This window comes from Sinohyriopsis cumingii, chromosome 18 (assembly GCF_028554795.1).
Source record: "Sinohyriopsis cumingii isolate HCF-2022 chromosome 18, ASM2855479v2, whole genome shotgun sequence".
Classification (NCBI taxonomy): domain Eukaryota; kingdom Metazoa; phylum Mollusca; class Bivalvia; order Unionida; family Unionidae; genus Sinohyriopsis; species Sinohyriopsis cumingii.
The window spans coordinates 67837257-67855560 of record NC_142978.1 but is presented as its reverse complement, the minus strand read 5'-3'; the positions used below and the strand labels follow the sequence as shown (position 1 = coordinate 67855560).

The window sequence follows — 18304 nt, the reverse complement described above, 5'->3', positions numbered from 1 at the left end:
AAAGTTTAAGGTAATGTTGGGGCGGTGAGGTTTGATCATTGGTGCAAACATTAGTACATACCAGTATACAGGAAAGTCAAGCGACAATGTACTAAATTAAAATATATGACTATAAGCAATCTTATTCATGAGGGAAATAACAATTTTGGATATTGCAGATGAATACAGCAAAATGTGGCCACACAGATCAACTATATATACCAATAAATCCTATATCGTCAACTAAATGTGAAATTCTGATCCCCAAAACGTGAAAACCAGGATGGACATTTACATATGTGGGACATATACAATGTACTTCTTAAGATCAAACGTGCAAACAAAATTCAAATGATCTGTTTCAACATTTATCATTAAGAGTGTTGGTTACCAATTATTAAACTCAATGATTCAATGGAATCAGATATCAGCTGATGCTACAATACTGCACACTGTCATAGTACTAAATTGAAATATGTTATCATACATAGGCCTACTCATGATGAAAATAACATTTTGGGATATTTTCAGCGCACACAGCCAGAAATGGGCCTTACAGATTCACTGTATGTACAATGTCAGCCTATATGATGTACTGAATGTAAACGTTTGATCCCAAACATTCTAAAATATATGAATATTTGTTCATGTGGGATATGTAGCTATCGCAAAATCAGTTGTACAAAGTTAAATTCAAATAATCTGTTTGAATATTTCTTATGCAATCTTTAGAATGTCAGTTAACAAATATTATTAGTAATTAATAATGCATAAAGCAAGATGGATCATCAGCATTCCCATAACATCATATAGGCCACAATGCTGCACTACACCAATCAATATCGTAACCAAACTGAACAATACAATGGAATGCATTTTGTGTTCAACTTATATTATTTTGCTGTTTTCTTACATCCAAGGGTAATATACATGGGGAAAGTATATTTTATCCCTTTGAACTGTATTTCATTCTGGGACGGTTTAAAATGATTTAGTAGAGAACTTGACTAGGTTCTAGTATAAAGTTTTCGTCTCTGTCCTCTCACTAAATACCCTATAACTATGTTTGTAAAAAATTACTGAAGGCCATACAAGCAGATATGTGTTACTCAGGAAGTGACCCCATGATAAACACATAAATTAACTGCTTGGACCCCTAATAAATACTTTGAATGACCAATACAAATTGGAATTTTGTCTTCGTGTATTTTAAATGATGGTCTCATTTTGACTTACAAAGATATTTTCTCTGACAAAATTTGACAAATATCCAACATTGGAACTTATATATGGTGTAGGAATATCTACATGCTGATATCATTTAATATCATTTCAACAAATATTATATATTTTGGAGTACATTTTTTAATCTTTTATATTTCTTTTTAAATTTCATTTAAATTTTTCAAAATAAAACTTAACTTTTTATTTCTAATTTCATTCTACTGTTTTTCAAAGTCAATATACATAACATATTGAAATTTCATGTGTCGTTCATTAATAATGAAGATTTAATACCAGTTTAATCTTTACTCAAATACTGCACTGACAGGACATAGCACAATTAATTTTGTTATATGTTCTCTACATTTGGTTCTCGAGACTGACATTTCCACTGTGTGACAATCAGTACAAATCATATGTTAATCTAAAAATACCTTCACGGTGAAGTTCTTGCCAAAGGTTTTTTTGAGAGGCTGGACTGTCAACAGAGCAGTATGTAAACAGAACACATATTTCACTTCCGGATCATCACCATGGCCTTATTACTGACTATGCACTATCGCCGAAATACACATGGAAAACCACACCTGAGCTCATATTCTCAAGAATAAACAATGACCTTTAAATCCCTATCAAAATCGCATAAATATAACTCTTCTATCACCATGACAATGAGAGAGGAATAAATGTTCTAACAATAGACTAGAACTACCTTTGTGAGTACCGAACTGGAAGTACTGAGACCTGATTATATAATCATCGGTTACTATCTTCCATTTGGATCTGGTTAGAAGAAAATTGAACAAAATGCTAAATTTGAACTGGAGGTTTACTTTAATTGAATTGGTACCTCACCAAAGTGAGGCTTCAAAGAATGGTCTATAGACTCATTAAATGTTCCTCTCCACGGTAATCTTTAGTAAAAGGCGAAAGATTAATACGATGTGAAGAGAAACCAGAGTAATCATTATACTTTCACGCTTTATTTTGAAGAGAAATAGTTTGAACTTTCCAAATGCTTTTGTAAAGACGATAGTGGAATGGTGATGTCTACAAAGATCCAAAAGGGTCATAGTTTTCAATATACAGTGTCATTTTGCTATTGGCTATTTTGAATTTCAGTGAAACCCATTTATTTTCTTTATACTGGTGGAAAGGATACTAATTAATATTTCTATATTTCTTGTCGTGGAAAAGGCAGGGGAAGTTAATTTGACAGTAAAAGGGATGTAATCCACATTCGTTAGATGTTCGAGTTATCGAGATGGATTATAACTACCTATTTATACATCAGGAAAAGATTACTAATTTGGAAAAAAATAACAGGTGTTTTATTCGTATAGGAAATCAAAATTTACTTGAAGAAAAAAAATTCCATTTTAGATTAATGCAACGTGTGGATGTTTCAGATGTTTGGGATATCATCTGTCTTCTCCGAGGAGAGCAATGTAGACCTTAAACCTGGCATATGTACTAGCAAACTAGGGTATGTTATACCAAGCTTAGACCATTAACTGTCTTTATTGCGTTTGGTACAATTCCAATAGGTGGTCCACACATGGTTAAGTAAAGATTCAGACATGTTTAGGCTGCCGTTAATGAAATTGAGTCGCAATTATTACTTCCGGATCAGTACCAACAAAAGTAGTCCCAGTCTATATTTAGAGCATTGTTTCCTCTCTCGTTTCGGTAGTGGTACGCAGCTTAGATTTCGGCTTTTGAGGTATAGATTTCAGGAAAATTAAATTGAAAACTCTTTGTAAAATGAGCATCAATGAGTTTCTCTTCCTACTGCTAAAACTGCTTCTCTGTTAGATCCAACTCGCAAAAAAGGCGCATAACATATTCCCATGTTGTTGTTGTGGGAATAACGCCATTTTTCAGCACGTGATAGGCTATACATGGCGGCCAGTATAAATAGTGGCATAAGAAACTGGAGAAAACCTCGATAAGAGCCACCGACTCACGAGAGGCTAATGGCAACCTTTCTCATATACACACATAGACCGACCCCGAGACCCGAACCACGTGGATCGAGATGAGATGGCAGTGATTGGTAAAGTCGAGCGCTTTAGAACACTCGGCCATCCGGGTTCCCGTTTAATTCCATGTAGTTTAAAATTAGCATTTAAAACCTTAATACTTACGTGTAAATTCTTCATTTCTTTTAAGATATGTCACCTGCTGTGATACATCGCCAGCATTGAAAATTATTTTCTGTCGGAAACGTGTCATGCCGTTTTCATAGATTTGTATGTTTTGAGTTTAAATGAATGCAGCCTGTGTTACTATCCATCAAAAATAATAGTAATACAAAGTTTATGTAAGTAACAACTCAGATTTCGTTAGAGATTTTCAATCACAAACACATAAAAATAGCTAGAAATACGAGGCCTCCAAAGCTGTATATTAAAACTTGCTGCTACTCTGTGACATGTGAATGGTTTTAAGATTGTTCTTTTTGAATTATTTTTAGGCAGCCATAGTCAAAAAAAAATCCTTAATGTTATTTCGTCTGTTTTGCTTTAATTTGGTTTCGATAGATGCCTCAAGGAGCAAATCTGAGCAGCTTGGATCATTAATGAAATTGTAAAGCCGATGTAATAAGCCTTTCCCAAAGAATTTATTAATTTCTTAGAATTAGTTCGAAGATGAAAAATACCATGGCATATGCTCATAGGTAGAGAAAAAAATAATGAACAGATCACAACAAACAAACAAAAAACCCCAACCATGTTGCCACTTTCACATGGACGTAAGCTTATGGTGCTTTAGGTTCGTTGATTTTAGACACACACACACACACACACACACACACACACACACACACACACACACACTGTTTACTCAGATTCAGCGTGATGTTGTGAGTTTGACGCCATTTTCCAACAATAACAAGAAAAAACAACTTGCATCTTTCAAATGCAATTTATATTACAGTACCTTCGGTTCTTTGATTTTCAGTCAAAACACACACACACACACACACACTCGTGCATGTATGTACACAGGGCGTTTTTACTGCAGACGAGTTTCAAATATACACTTAACAGATCTTAATTTCCAAAACTTTGATACATCTAGTCCACAATCGTTAGATCACGCCTCTTTTTATTAGCGGATTGATTATTCAGATTGGTTTTACTGGGTTTAATGCCATTTTGCAGCACATGATTGGTATATATATGAACGCTAAATTGATACACTTTGGATGACCATATGCAAATATAATACTTGTACATACATTTGCATACATATTCCACGCAAACTAGACCAGCAAGTAGATCATCGCTTCTTTTGTTTTTTTCTGACACTACCGGTAATGTCAGGGGAGAAAAAAGAAGAAAAGGCGGAGATCTACTTGTTGGTCTAAAACGCAAACGTGCATCTACATATATGTATTTGAATAACATCACATCAAATGCTAAATTCATAAACATAAGATAATGTCACTTACTTCCAAACACACATGCATACCATATACATGTGAGATAAAGAGGACAAAATAGAAGGTATGATGCGAGAAAGTGACGTGATAACTAACATACTTCTGGTCCAATAATATTCAGGGAACATAATATTCCTGATAAACTCCATTTGTCAATAAATCGAACAAGGTCAGATCCATAAGGACATAGAACACAATTAATTTTACTCTATGTCCTCTACATTTGTTTCTCAATACTTCTTAAATCCCTAAAAAATGCACAAATATAACTCTTCTGTCACCACCAAAATGAGAGGAAGAAATATTCTAAAAATAGACTTGAACTACATCTATTGTTACTGAACTGGATGTACTAATTGTGACCTGATTCCTGACAGGCCCAATTTGTTATGGCCAATTTTAGTCAAACTTTTATATTTGCATGCCACACCTATTTCAATTTTATAGATGAAGTCTTTTTGAATTTTATTACAAACAAGACACGTGACACCATTCAGAAAGTGTGTAGTGCTGGTGTTCCACAGGGTGTAAGTTTTGGTCCAAGTGCTCTTGAGAAACCAAAACTTAATTTGCTATATCTTCCTCAATTATAAAAATTTTTCAATGCAATGAAAACCTGAATGTACAAGGCCTCTCTGAGAATATGTTTACAATTTGAAATTATTGATAAAGGAAATTTAAATAAACATTTAAATTTTAAAAACTACATTTTATTGAAAATATAAATTTTCCTACAAGTTTTAAAATTCAGTTTGACAAATTTTAGACAGCAAAGTTGACTAATACATGGTATTTAAAACAAATGGTAGCTTAAGTCTGTACAAGTGATATCATTTTTCCCAGGGGTAGCGAAGCAACACAGCTCATAGTGATTTTGGCAGCAAACCGCAATATGCCTGTCCAGATGCATATAGGTGTAGACACTAAAGAAACAGTGACAGGTGCTATGTTCCACATATTGTGTCAGGTACGTAGGCAGTTGTTTGTATAAGTAATAGCGCACTCAGATTTAAAGTTCGGATGGGACCACTACCATGTTGTATAGCAAAAATGCATTCCATTTCAATGTCAATAACTACAAAAGGTGACAATGGGATAGGAAAATACAGTTTCTAGGGAGGCTCTACCTTACTGAAAAATGGTGTTATTCTCTCTCATGAAGACCTAAGCCATGTCTTTGTGGTGCTATATATCAGTGTGGTGATATGAACTAATCATGGTCACTTATGACAGTACACTTCACATGTCCTTATGAAACCTTGCTATCACCACCGGACTACTGGAGAGCTTCCAAACTGATCCAACTCTAACATTTTGTTCCAGATACAATGTTAGACCTGAAAAGATATAACATGTCTCACTTGATTCTAGAAAACAGTAAGATGTAGGTAAGTGAATTTAAAATGTGTTCGATATGGTGATTTCAAAATAACATTAAGGTTGCAAGCATGGGAAAAATATTAAACATGACAGACTGACACTCAAAAAGGTGAAGCGATGATCATGTATTAAAGTGATAAATTCATCCTAAAAATATATGGGGTTTCTAGAAGCATATTTAGCCATTTACAGGTTAAATAACAAAACAGGTAGACTATGTATCATAAAGTTTAAGGTAATGTTGGGGCGGTGAGGTTTGATCATTGGTGCAAACATTAGTACATACCAGTATACAGGAAAGTCAAGCGACAATGTACTAAATTAAAATATATGACTATAAGCAATCTTATTCATGAGGGAAATAACAATTTTGGATATTGCAGATGAATACAGCAAAATGTGGCCACACAGATCAACTATATATACCAATAAATCCTATATCGTCAACTAAATGTGAAATTCTGATCCCCAAAACGTGAAAACCAGGATGGACATTTACATATGTGGGACATATACAATGTACTTCTTAAGATCAAACGTGCAAACAAAATTCAAATGATCTGTTTCAACATTTATCATTAAGAGTGTTGGTTACCAATTATTAAACTCAATGATTCAATGGAATCAGATATCAGCTGATGCTACAATACTGCACACTGTCATAGTACTAAATTGAAATATGTTATCATACATAGGCCTACTCATGATGAAAATAACATTTTGGGATATTTTCAGCGCACACAGCCAGAAATGGGCCTTACAGATTCACTGTATGTACAATGTCAGCCTATATGATGTACTGAATGTAAACGTTTGATCCCAAACATTCTAAAATATATGAATATTTGTTCATGTGGGATATGTAGCTATCGCAAAATCAGTTGTACAAAGTTAAATTCAAATAATCTGTTTGAATATTTCTTATGCAATCTTTAGAATGTCAGTTAACAAATATTATTAGTAATTAATAATGCATAAAGCAAGATGGATCATCAGCATTCCCATAACATCATATAGGCCACAATGCTGCACTACACCAATCAATATCGTAACCAAACTGAACAATACAATGGAATGCATTTTGTGTTCAACTTATATTATTTTGCTGTTTTCTTACATCCAAGGGTAATATACATGGGGAAAGTATATTTTATCCCTTTGAACTGTATTTCATTCTGGGACGGTTTAAAATGATTTAGTAGAGAACTTGACTAGGTTCTAGTATAAAGTTTTCGTCTCTGTCCTCTCACTAAATACCCTATAACTATGTTTGTAAAAAATTACTGAAGGCCATACAAGCAGATATGTGTTACTCAGGAAGTGACCCCATGATAAACACATAAATTAACTGCTTGGACCCCTAATAAATACTTTGAATGACCAATACAAATTGGAATTTTGTCTTCGTGTATTTTAAATGATGGTCTCATTTTGACTTACAAAGATATTTTCTCTGACAAAATTTGACAAATATCCAACATTGGAACTTATATATGGTGTAGGAATATCTACATGCTGATATCATTTAATATCATTTCAACAAATATTATATATTTTGGAGTACATTTTTTAATCTTTTATATTTCTTTTTAAATTTCATTTAAATTTTTCAAAATAAAACTTAACTTTTTATTTCTAATTTCATTCTACTGTTTTTCAAAGTCAATATACATAACATATTGAAATTTCATGTGTCGTTCATTAATAATGAAGATTTAATACCAGTTTAATCTTTACTCAAATACTGCACTGACAGGACATAGCACAATTAATTTTGTTATATGTTCTCTACATTTGGTTCTCGAGACTGACATTTCCACTGTGTGACAATCAGTACAAATCATATGTTAATCTAAAAATACCTTCACGGTGAAGTTCTTGCCAAAGGTTTTTTTGAGAGGCTGGACTGTCAACAGAGCAGTATGTAAACAGAACACATATTTCACTTCCGGATCATCACCATGGCCTTATTACTGACTATGCACTATCGCCGAAATACACATGGAAAACCACACCTGAGCTCATATTCTCAAGAATAAACAATGACCTTTAAATCCCTATCAAAATCGCATAAATATAACTCTTCTATCACCATGACAATGAGAGAGGAATAAATGTTCTAACAATAGACTAGAACTACCTTTGTGAGTACCGAACTGGAAGTACTGAGACCTGATTATATAATCATCGGTTACTATCTTCCATTTGGATCTGGTTAGAAGAAAATTGAACAAAATGCTAAATTTGAACTGGAGGTTTACTTTAATTGAATTGGTACCTCACCAAAGTGAGGCTTCAAAGAATGGTCTATAGACTCATTAAATGTTCCTCTCCACGGTAATCTTTAGTAAAAGGCGAAAGATTAATACGATGTGAAGAGAAACCAGAGTAATCATTATACTTTCACGCTTTATTTTGAAGAGAAATAGTTTGAACTTTCCAAATGCTTTTGTAAAGACGATAGTGGAATGGTGATGTCTACAAAGATCCAAAAGGGTCATAGTTTTCAATATACAGTGTCATTTTGCTATTGGCTATTTTGAATTTCAGTGAAACCCATTTATTTTCTTTATACTGGTAGAAAGGATACTAATTAATATTTCTATATTTCTTGTCGTGGAAAAGGCAGGGGAAGTTAATTTGACAGTAAAAGGGATGTAATCCACATTCGTTAGATGTTCGAGTTATCGAGATGGATTATAACTACCTATTTATACATCAGGAAAAGATTACTAATTTGGAAAAAAATAACAGGTGTTTTATTCGTATAGGAAATCAAAATTTACTTGAAGAAAAAAAATTCCATTTTAGATTAATGCAACGTGTGGATGTTTCAGATGTTTGGGATATCATCTGTCTTCTCCGAGGAGAGCAATGTAGACCTTAAACCTGGCATATGTACTAGCAAACTAGGGTATGTTATACCAAGCTTAGACCATTAACTGTCTTTATTGCGTTTGGTACAATTCCAATAGGTGGTCCACACATGGTTAAGTAAAGATTCAGACATGTTTAGGCTGCCGTTAATGAAATTGAGTCGCAATTATTACTTCCGGATCAGTACCAACAAAAGTAGTCCCAGTCTATATTTAGAGCATTGTTTCCTCTCTCGTTTCGGTAGTGGTACGCAGCTTAGATTTCGGCTTTTGAGGTATAGATTTCAGGAAAATTAAATTGAAAACTCTTTGTAAAATGAGCATCAATGAGTTTCTCTTCCTACTGCTAAAACTGCTTCTCTGTTAGATCCAACTCGCAAAAAAGGCGCATAACATATTCCCATGTTGTTGTTGTGGGAATAACGCCATTTTTCAGCACGTGATAGGCTATACATGGCGGCCAGTATAAATAGTGGCATAAGAAACTGGAGAAAACCTCGATAAGAGCCACCGACTCACGAGAGGCTAATGGCAACCTTTCTCATATACACACATAGACCGACCCCGAGACCCGAACCACGTGGATCGAGATGAGATGGCAGTGATTGGTAAAGTCGAGCGCTTTAGAACACTCGGCCATCCGGGTTCCCGTTTAATTCCATGTAGTTTAAAATTAGCATTTAAAACCTTAATACTTACGTGTAAATTCTTCATTTCTTTTAAGATATGTCACCTGCTGTGATACATCGCCAGCATTGAAAATTATTTTCTGTCGGAAACGTGTCATGCCGTTTTCATAGATTTGTATGTTTTGAGTTTAAATGAATGCAGCCTGTGTTACTATCCATCAAAAATAATAGTAATACAAAGTTTATGTAAGTAACAACTCAGATTTCGTTAGAGATTTTCAATCACAAACACATAAAAATAGCTAGAAATACGAGGCCTCCAAAGCTGTATATTAAAACTTGCTGCTACTCTGTGACATGTGAATGGTTTTAAGATTGTTCTTTTTGAATTATTTTTAGGCAGCCATAGTCAAAAAAAAATCCTTAATGTTATTTCGTCTGTTTTGCTTTAATTTGGTTTCGATAGATGCCTCAAGGAGCAAATCTGAGCAGCTTGGATCATTAATGAAATTGTAAAGCCGATGTAATAAGCCTTTCCCAAAGAATTTATTAATTTCTTAGAATTAGTTCGAAGATGAAAAATACCATGGCATATGCTCATAGGTAGAGAAAAAAATAATGAACAGATCACAACAAACAAACAAAAAACCCCAACCATGTTGCCACTTTCACATGGACGTAAGCTTATGGTGCTTTAGGTTCGTTGATTTTAGACACACACACACACACACACACACACACACACACACACACACACACTGTTTACTCAGATTCAGCGTGATGTTGTGAGTTTGACGCCATTTTCCAACAATAACAAGAAAAAACAACTTGCATCTTTCAAATGCAATTTATATTACAGTACCTTCGGTTCTTTGATTTTCAGTCAAAACACACACACACACACACACACTCGTGCATGTATGTACACAGGGCGTTTTTACTGCAGACGAGTTTCAAATATACACTTAACAGATCTTAATTTCCAAAACTTTGATACATCTAGTCCACAATCGTTAGATCACGCCTCTTTTTATTAGCGGATTGATTATTCAGATTGGTTTTACTGGGTTTAATGCCATTTTGCAGCACATGATTGGTATATATATGAACGCTAAATTGATACACTTTGGATGACCATATGCAAATATAATACTTGTACATACATTTGCATACATATTCCACGCAAACTAGACCAGCAAGTAGATCATCGCTTCTTTTGTTTTTTTCTGACACTACCGGTAATGTCAGGGGAGAAAAAAGAAGAAAAGGCGGAGATCTACTTGTTGGTCTAAAACGCAAACGTGCATCTACATATATGTATTTGAATAACATCACATCAAATGCTAAATTCATAAACATAAGATAATGTCACTTACTTCCAAACACACATGCATACCATATACATGTGAGATAAAGAGGACAAAATAGAAGGTATGATGCGAGAAAGTGACGTGATAACTAACATACTTCTGGTCCAATAATATTCAGGGAACATAATATTCCTGATAAACTCCATTTGTCAATAAATCGAACAAGGTCAGATCCATAAGGACATAGAACACAATTAATTTTACTCTATGTCCTCTACATTTGTTTCTCAATACTTCTTAAATCCCTAAAAAATGCACAAATATAACTCTTCTGTCACCACCAAAATGAGAGGAAGAAATATTCTAAAAATAGACTTGAACTACATCTATTGTTACTGAACTGGATGTACTAATTGTGACCTGATTCCTGACAGGCCCAATTTGTTATGGCCAATTTTAGTCAAACTTTTATATTTGCATGCCACACCTATTTCAATTTTATAGATGAAGTCTTTTTGAATTTTATTACAAACAAGACACGTGACACCATTCAGAAAGTGTGTAGTGCTGGTGTTCCACAGGGTGTAAGTTTTGGTCCAAGTGCTCTTGAGAAACCAAAACTTAATTTGCTATATCTTCCTCAATTATAAAAATTTTTCAATGCAATGAAAACCTGAATGTACAAGGCCTCTCTGAGAATATGTTTACAATTTGAAATTATTGATAAAGGAAATTTAAATAAACATTTAAATTTTAAAAACTACATTTTATTGAAAATATAAATTTTCCTACAAGTTTTAAAATTCAGTTTGACAAATTTTAGACAGCAAAGTTGACTAATACATGGTATTTAAAACAAATGGTAGCTTAAGTCTGTACAAGTGATATCATTTTTCCCAGGGGTAGCGAAGCAACACAGCTCATAGTGATTTTGGCAGCAAACCGCAATATGCCTGTCCAGATGCATATAGGTGTAGACACTAAAGAAACAGTGACAGGTGCTATGTTCCACATATTGTGTCAGGTACGTAGGCAGTTGTTTGTATAAGTAATAGCGCACTCAGATTTAAAGTTCGGATGGGACCACTACCATGTTGTATAGCAAAAATGCATTCCATTTCAATGTCAATAACTACAAAAGGTGACAATGGGATAGGAAAATACAGTTTCTAGGGAGGCTCTACCTTACTGAAAAATGGTGTTATTCTCTCTCATGAAGACCTAAGCCATGTCTTTGTGGTGCTATATATCAGTGTGGTGATATGAACTAATCATGGTCACTTATGACAGTACACTTCACATGTCCTTATGAAACCTTGCTATCACCACCGGACTACTGGAGAGCTTCCAAACTGATCCAACTCTAACATTTTGTTCCAGATACAATGTTAGACCTGAAAAGATATAACATGTCTCACTTGATTCTAGAAAACAGTAAGATGTAGGTAAGTGAATTTAAAATGTGTTCGATATGGTGATTTCAAAATAACATTAAGGTTGCAAGCATGGGAAAAATATTAAACATGACAGACTGACACTCAAAAAGGTGAAGCGATGATCATGTATTAAAGTGATAAATTCATCCTAAAAATATATGGGGTTTCTAGAAGCATATTTAGCCATTTACAGGTTAAATAACAAAACAGGTAGACTATGTATCATAAAGTTTAAGGTAATGTTGGGGCGGTGAGGTTTGATCATTGGTGCAAACATTAGTACATACCAGTATACAGGAAAGTCAAGCGACAATGTACTAAATTAAAATATATGACTATAAGCAATCTTATTCATGAGGGAAATAACAATTTTGGATATTGCAGATGAATACAGCAAAATGTGGCCACACAGATCAACTATATATACCAATAAATCCTATATCGTCAACTAAATGTGAAATTCTGATCCCCAAAACGTGAAAACCAGGATGGACATTTACATATGTGGGACATATACAATGTACTTCTTAAGATCAAACGTGCAAACAAAATTCAAATGATCTGTTTCAACATTTATCATTAAGAGTGTTGGTTACCAATTATTAAACTCAATGATTCAATGGAATCAGATATCAGCTGATGCTACAATACTGCACACTGTCATAGTACTAAATTGAAATATGTTATCATACATAGGCCTACTCATGATGAAAATAACATTTTGGGATATTTTCAGCGCACACAGCCAGAAATGGGCCTTACAGATTCACTGTATGTACAATGTCAGCCTATATGATGTACTGAATGTAAACGTTTGATCCCAAACATTCTAAAATATATGAATATTTGTTCATGTGGGATATGTAGCTATCGCAAAATCAGTTGTACAAAGTTAAATTCAAATAATCTGTTTGAATATTTCTTATGCAATCTTTAGAATGTCAGTTAACAAATATTATTAGTAATTAATAATGCATAAAGCAAGATGGATCATCAGCATTCCCATAACATCATATAGGCCACAATGCTGCACTACACCAATCAATATCGTAACCAAACTGAACAATACAATGGAATGCATTTTGTGTTCAACTTATATTATTTTGCTGTTTTCTTACATCCAAGGGTAATATACATGGGGAAAGTATATTTTATCCCTTTGAACTGTATTTCATTCTGGGACGGTTTAAAATGATTTAGTAGAGAACTTGACTAGGTTCTAGTATAAAGTTTTCGTCTCTGTCCTCTCACTAAATACCCTATAACTATGTTTGTAAAAAATTACTGAAGGCCATACAAGCAGATATGTGTTACTCAGGAAGTGACCCCATGATAAACACATAAATTAACTGCTTGGACCCCTAATAAATACTTTGAATGACCAATACAAATTGGAATTTTGTCTTCGTGTATTTTAAATGATGGTCTCATTTTGACTTACAAAGATATTTTCTCTGACAAAATTTGACAAATATCCAACATTGGAACTTATATATGGTGTAGGAATATCTACATGCTGATATCATTTAATATCATTTCAACAAATATTATATATTTTGGAGTACATTTTTTAATCTTTTATATTTCTTTTTAAATTTCATTTAAATTTTTCAAAATAAAACTTAACTTTTTATTTCTAATTTCATTCTACTGTTTTTCAAAGTCAATATACATAACATATTGAAATTTCATGTGTCGTTCATTAATAATGAAGATTTAATACCAGTTTAATCTTTACTCAAATACTGCACTGACAGGACATAGCACAATTAATTTTGTTATATGTTCTCTACATTTGGTTCTCGAGACTGACATTTCCACTGTGTGACAATCAGTACAAATCATATGTTAATCTAAAAATACCTTCACGGTGAAGTTCTTGCCAAAGGTTTTTTTGAGAGGCTGGACTGTCAACAGAGCAGTATGTAAACAGAACACATATTTCACTTCCGGATCATCACCATGGCCTTATTACTGACTATGCACTATCGCCGAAATACACATGGAAAACCACACCTGAGCTCATATTCTCAAGAATAAACAATGACCTTTAAATCCCTATCAAAATCGCATAAATATAACTCTTCTATCACCATGACAATGAGAGAGGAATAAATGTTCTAACAATAGACTAGAACTACCTTTGTGAGTACCGAACTGGAAGTACTGAGACCTGATTATATAATCATCGGTTACTATCTTCCATTTGGATCTGGTTAGAAGAAAATTGAACAAAATGCTAAATTTGAACTGGAGGTTTACTTTAATTGAATTGGTACCTCACCAAAGTGAGGCTTCAAAGAATGGTCTATAGACTCATTAAATGTTCCTCTCCACGGTAATCTTTAGTAAAAGGCGAAAGATTAATACGATGTGAAGAGAAACCAGAGTAATCATTATACTTTCACGCTTTATTTTGAAGAGAAATAGTTTGAACTTTCCAAATGCTTTTGTAAAGACGATAGTGGAATGGTGATGTCTACAAAGATCCAAAAGGGTCATAGTTTTCAATATACAGTGTCATTTTGCTATTGGCTATTTTGAATTTCAGTGAAACCCATTTATTTTCTTTATACTGGTAGAAAGGATACTAATTAATATTTCTATATTTCTTGTCGTGGAAAAGGCAGGGGAAGTTAATTTGACAGTAAAAGGGATGTAATCCACATTCGTTAGATGTTCGAGTTATCGAGATGGATTATAACTACCTATTTATACATCAGGAAAAGATTACTAATTTGGAAAAAAATAACAGGTGTTTTATTCGTATAGGAAATCAAAATTTACTTGAAGAAAAAAAATTCCATTTTAGATTAATGCAACGTGTGGATGTTTCAGATGTTTGGGATATCATCTGTCTTCTCCGAGGAGAGCAATGTAGACCTTAAACCTGGCATATGTACTAGCAAACTAGGGTATGTTATACCAAGCTTAGACCATTAACTGTCTTTATTGCGTTTGGTACAATTCCAATAGGTGGTCCACACATGGTTAAGTAAAGATTCAGACATGTTTAGGCTGCCGTTAATGAAATTGAGTCGCAATTATTACTTCCGGATCAGTACCAACAAAAGTAGTCCCAGTCTATATTTAGAGCATTGTTTCCTCTCTCGTTTCGGTAGTGGTACGCAGCTTAGATTTCGGCTTTTGAGGTATAGATTTCAGGAAAATTAAATTGAAAACTCTTTGTAAAATGAGCATCAATGAGTTTCTCTTCCTACTGCTAAAACTGCTTCTCTGTTAGATCCAACTCGCAAAAAAGGCGCATAACATATTCCCATGTTGTTGTTGTGGGAATAACGCCATTTTTCAGCACGTGATAGGCTATACATGGCGGCCAGTATAAATAGTGGCATAAGAAACTGGAGAAAACCTCGATAAGAGCCACCGACTCACGAGAGGCTAATGGCAACCTTTCTCATATACACACATAGACCGACCCCGAGACCCGAACCACGTGGATCGAGATGAGATGGCAGTGATTGGTAAAGTCGAGCGCTTTAGAACACTCGGCCATCCGGGTTCCCGTTTAATTCCATGTAGTTTAAAATTAGCATTTAAAACCTTAATACTTACGTGTAAATTCTTCATTTCTTTTAAGATATGTCACCTGCTGTGATACATCGCCAGCATTGAAAATTATTTTCTGTCGGAAACGTGTCATGCCGTTTTCATAGATTTGTATGTTTTGAGTTTAAATGAATGCAGCCTGTGTTACTATCCATCAAAAATAATAGTAATACAAAGTTTATGTAAGTAACAACTCAGATTTCGTTAGAGATTTTCAATCACAAACACATAAAAATAGCTAGAAATACGAGGCCTCCAAAGCTGTATATTAAAACTTGCTGCTACTCTGTGACATGTGAATGGTTTTAAGATTGTTCTTTTTGAATTATTTTTAGGCAGCCATAGTCAAAAAAAAATCCTTAATGTTATTTCGTCTGTTTTGCTTTAATTTGGTTTCGATAGATGCCTCAAGGAGCAAATCTGAGCAGCTTGGATCATTAATGAAATTGTAAAGCCGATGTAATAAGCCTTTCCCAAAGAATTTATTAATTTCTTAGAATTAGTTCGAAGATGAAAAATACCATGGCATATGCTCATAGGTAGAGAAAAAAATAATGAACAGATCACAACAAACAAACAAAAAACCCCAACCATGTTGCCACTTTCACATGGACGTAAGCTTATGGTGCTTTAGGTTCGTTGATTTTAGACACACACACACACACACACACACACACACACACACACTGTTTACTCAGATTCAGCGTGATGTTGTGAGTTTGACGCCATTTTCCAACAATAACAAGAAAAAACAACTTGCATCTTTCAAATGCAATTTATATTACAGTACCTTCGGTTCTTTGATTTTCAGTCAAAACACACACACACACACACACACTCGTGCATGTATGTACACAGGGCGTTTTTACTGCAGACGAGTTTCAAATATACACTTAACAGATCTTAATTTCCAAAACTTTGATACATCTAGTCCACAATCGTTAGATCACGCCTCTTTTTATTAGCGGATTGATTATTCAGATTGGTTTTACTGGGTTTAATGCCATTTTGCAGCACATGATTGGTATATATATGAACGCTAAATTGATACACTTTGGATGACCATATGCAAATATAATACTTGTACATACATTTGCATACATATTCCACGCAAACTAGACCAGCAAGTAGATCATCGCTTCTTTTGTTTTTTTCTGACACTACCGGTAATGTCAGGGGAGAAAAAAGAAGAAAAGGCGGAGATCTACTTGTTGGTCTAAAACGCAAACGTGCATCTACATATATGTATTTGAATAACATCACATCAAATGCTAAATTCATAAACATAAGATAATGTCACTTACTTCCAAACACACATGCATACCATATACATGTGAGATAAAGAGGACAAAATAGAAGGTATGATGCGAGAAAGTGACGTGATAACTAACATACTTCTGGTCCAATAATATTCAGGGAACATAATATTCCTGATAAACTCCATTTGTCAATAAATCGAACAAGGTCAGATCCATAAGGACATAGAACACAATTAATTTTACTCTATGTCCTCTACATTTGTTTCTCAATACTTCTTAAATCCCTAAAAAATGCACAAATATAACTCTTCTGTCACCACCAAAATGAGAGGAAGAAATATTCTAAAAATAGACTTGAACTACATCTATTGTTACTGAACTGGATGTACTAATTGTGACCTGATTCCTGACAGGCCCAATTTGTTATGGCCAATTTTAGTCAAACTTTTATATTTGCATGCCACACCTATTTCAATTTTATAGATGAAGTCTTTTTGAATTTTATTACAAACAAGACACGTGACACCATTCAGAAAGTGTGTAGTGCTGGTGTTCCACAGGGTGTAAGTTTTGGTCCAAGTGCTCTTGAGAAACCAAAACTTAATTTGCTATATCTTCCTCAATTATAAAAATTTTTCAATGCAATGAAAACCTGAATGTACAAGGCCTCTCTGAGAATATGTTTACAATTTGAAATTATTGATAAAGGAAATTTAAATAAACATTTAAATTTTAAAAACTACATTTTATTGAAAATATAAATTTTCCTACAAGTTTTAAAATTCAGTTTGACAAATTTTAGACAGCAAAGTTGACTAATACATGGTATTTAAAACAAATGGTAGCTTAAGTCTGTACAAGTGATATCATTTTTCCCAGGGGTAGCGAAGCAACACAGCTCATAGTGATTTTGGCAGCAAACCGCAATATGCCTGTCCAGATGCATATAGGTGTAGACACTAAAGAAACAGTGACAGGTGCTATGTTCCACATATTGTGTCAGGTACGTAGGCAGTTGTTTGTATAAGTAATAGCGCACTCAGATTTAAAGTTCGGATGGGACCACTACCATGTTGTATAGCAAAAATGCATTCCATTTCAATGTCAATAACTACAAAAGGTGACAATGGGATAGGAAAATACAGTTTCTAGGGAGGCTCTACCTTACTGAAAAATGGTGTTATTCTCTCTCA

The 18304-nt window shown here is 34.0% G+C and overlaps 3 non-coding genes across 3 annotated transcripts; all 3 read right to left on the bottom strand.

Annotated features, from left to right (window-relative positions):
• Nucleotides 1-2051: 2051 nt before the first annotated feature.
• Nucleotides 2052-2167, bottom strand: LOC149776855 (U5 spliceosomal RNA). Its single transcript, XR_016416356.1, has one exon. It is a non-coding gene; the product is annotated as a U5 spliceosomal RNA (small nuclear RNA).
• A 6140-nt stretch (nt 2168-8307) lies between these two features.
• Nucleotides 8308-8423, bottom strand: LOC149776854 (U5 spliceosomal RNA). The gene has a single exon (XR_016416345.1). It is a non-coding gene; the product is annotated as a U5 spliceosomal RNA (small nuclear RNA).
• Nucleotides 8424-14559: 6136 nt separating this feature from the next.
• On the bottom strand, nt 14560-14675 carry LOC149776853 (U5 spliceosomal RNA). Its single transcript, XR_016416334.1, has one exon. It is a non-coding gene; the product is annotated as a U5 spliceosomal RNA (small nuclear RNA).
• Between the last annotated feature and the right edge of the window lie 3629 nt (nt 14676-18304).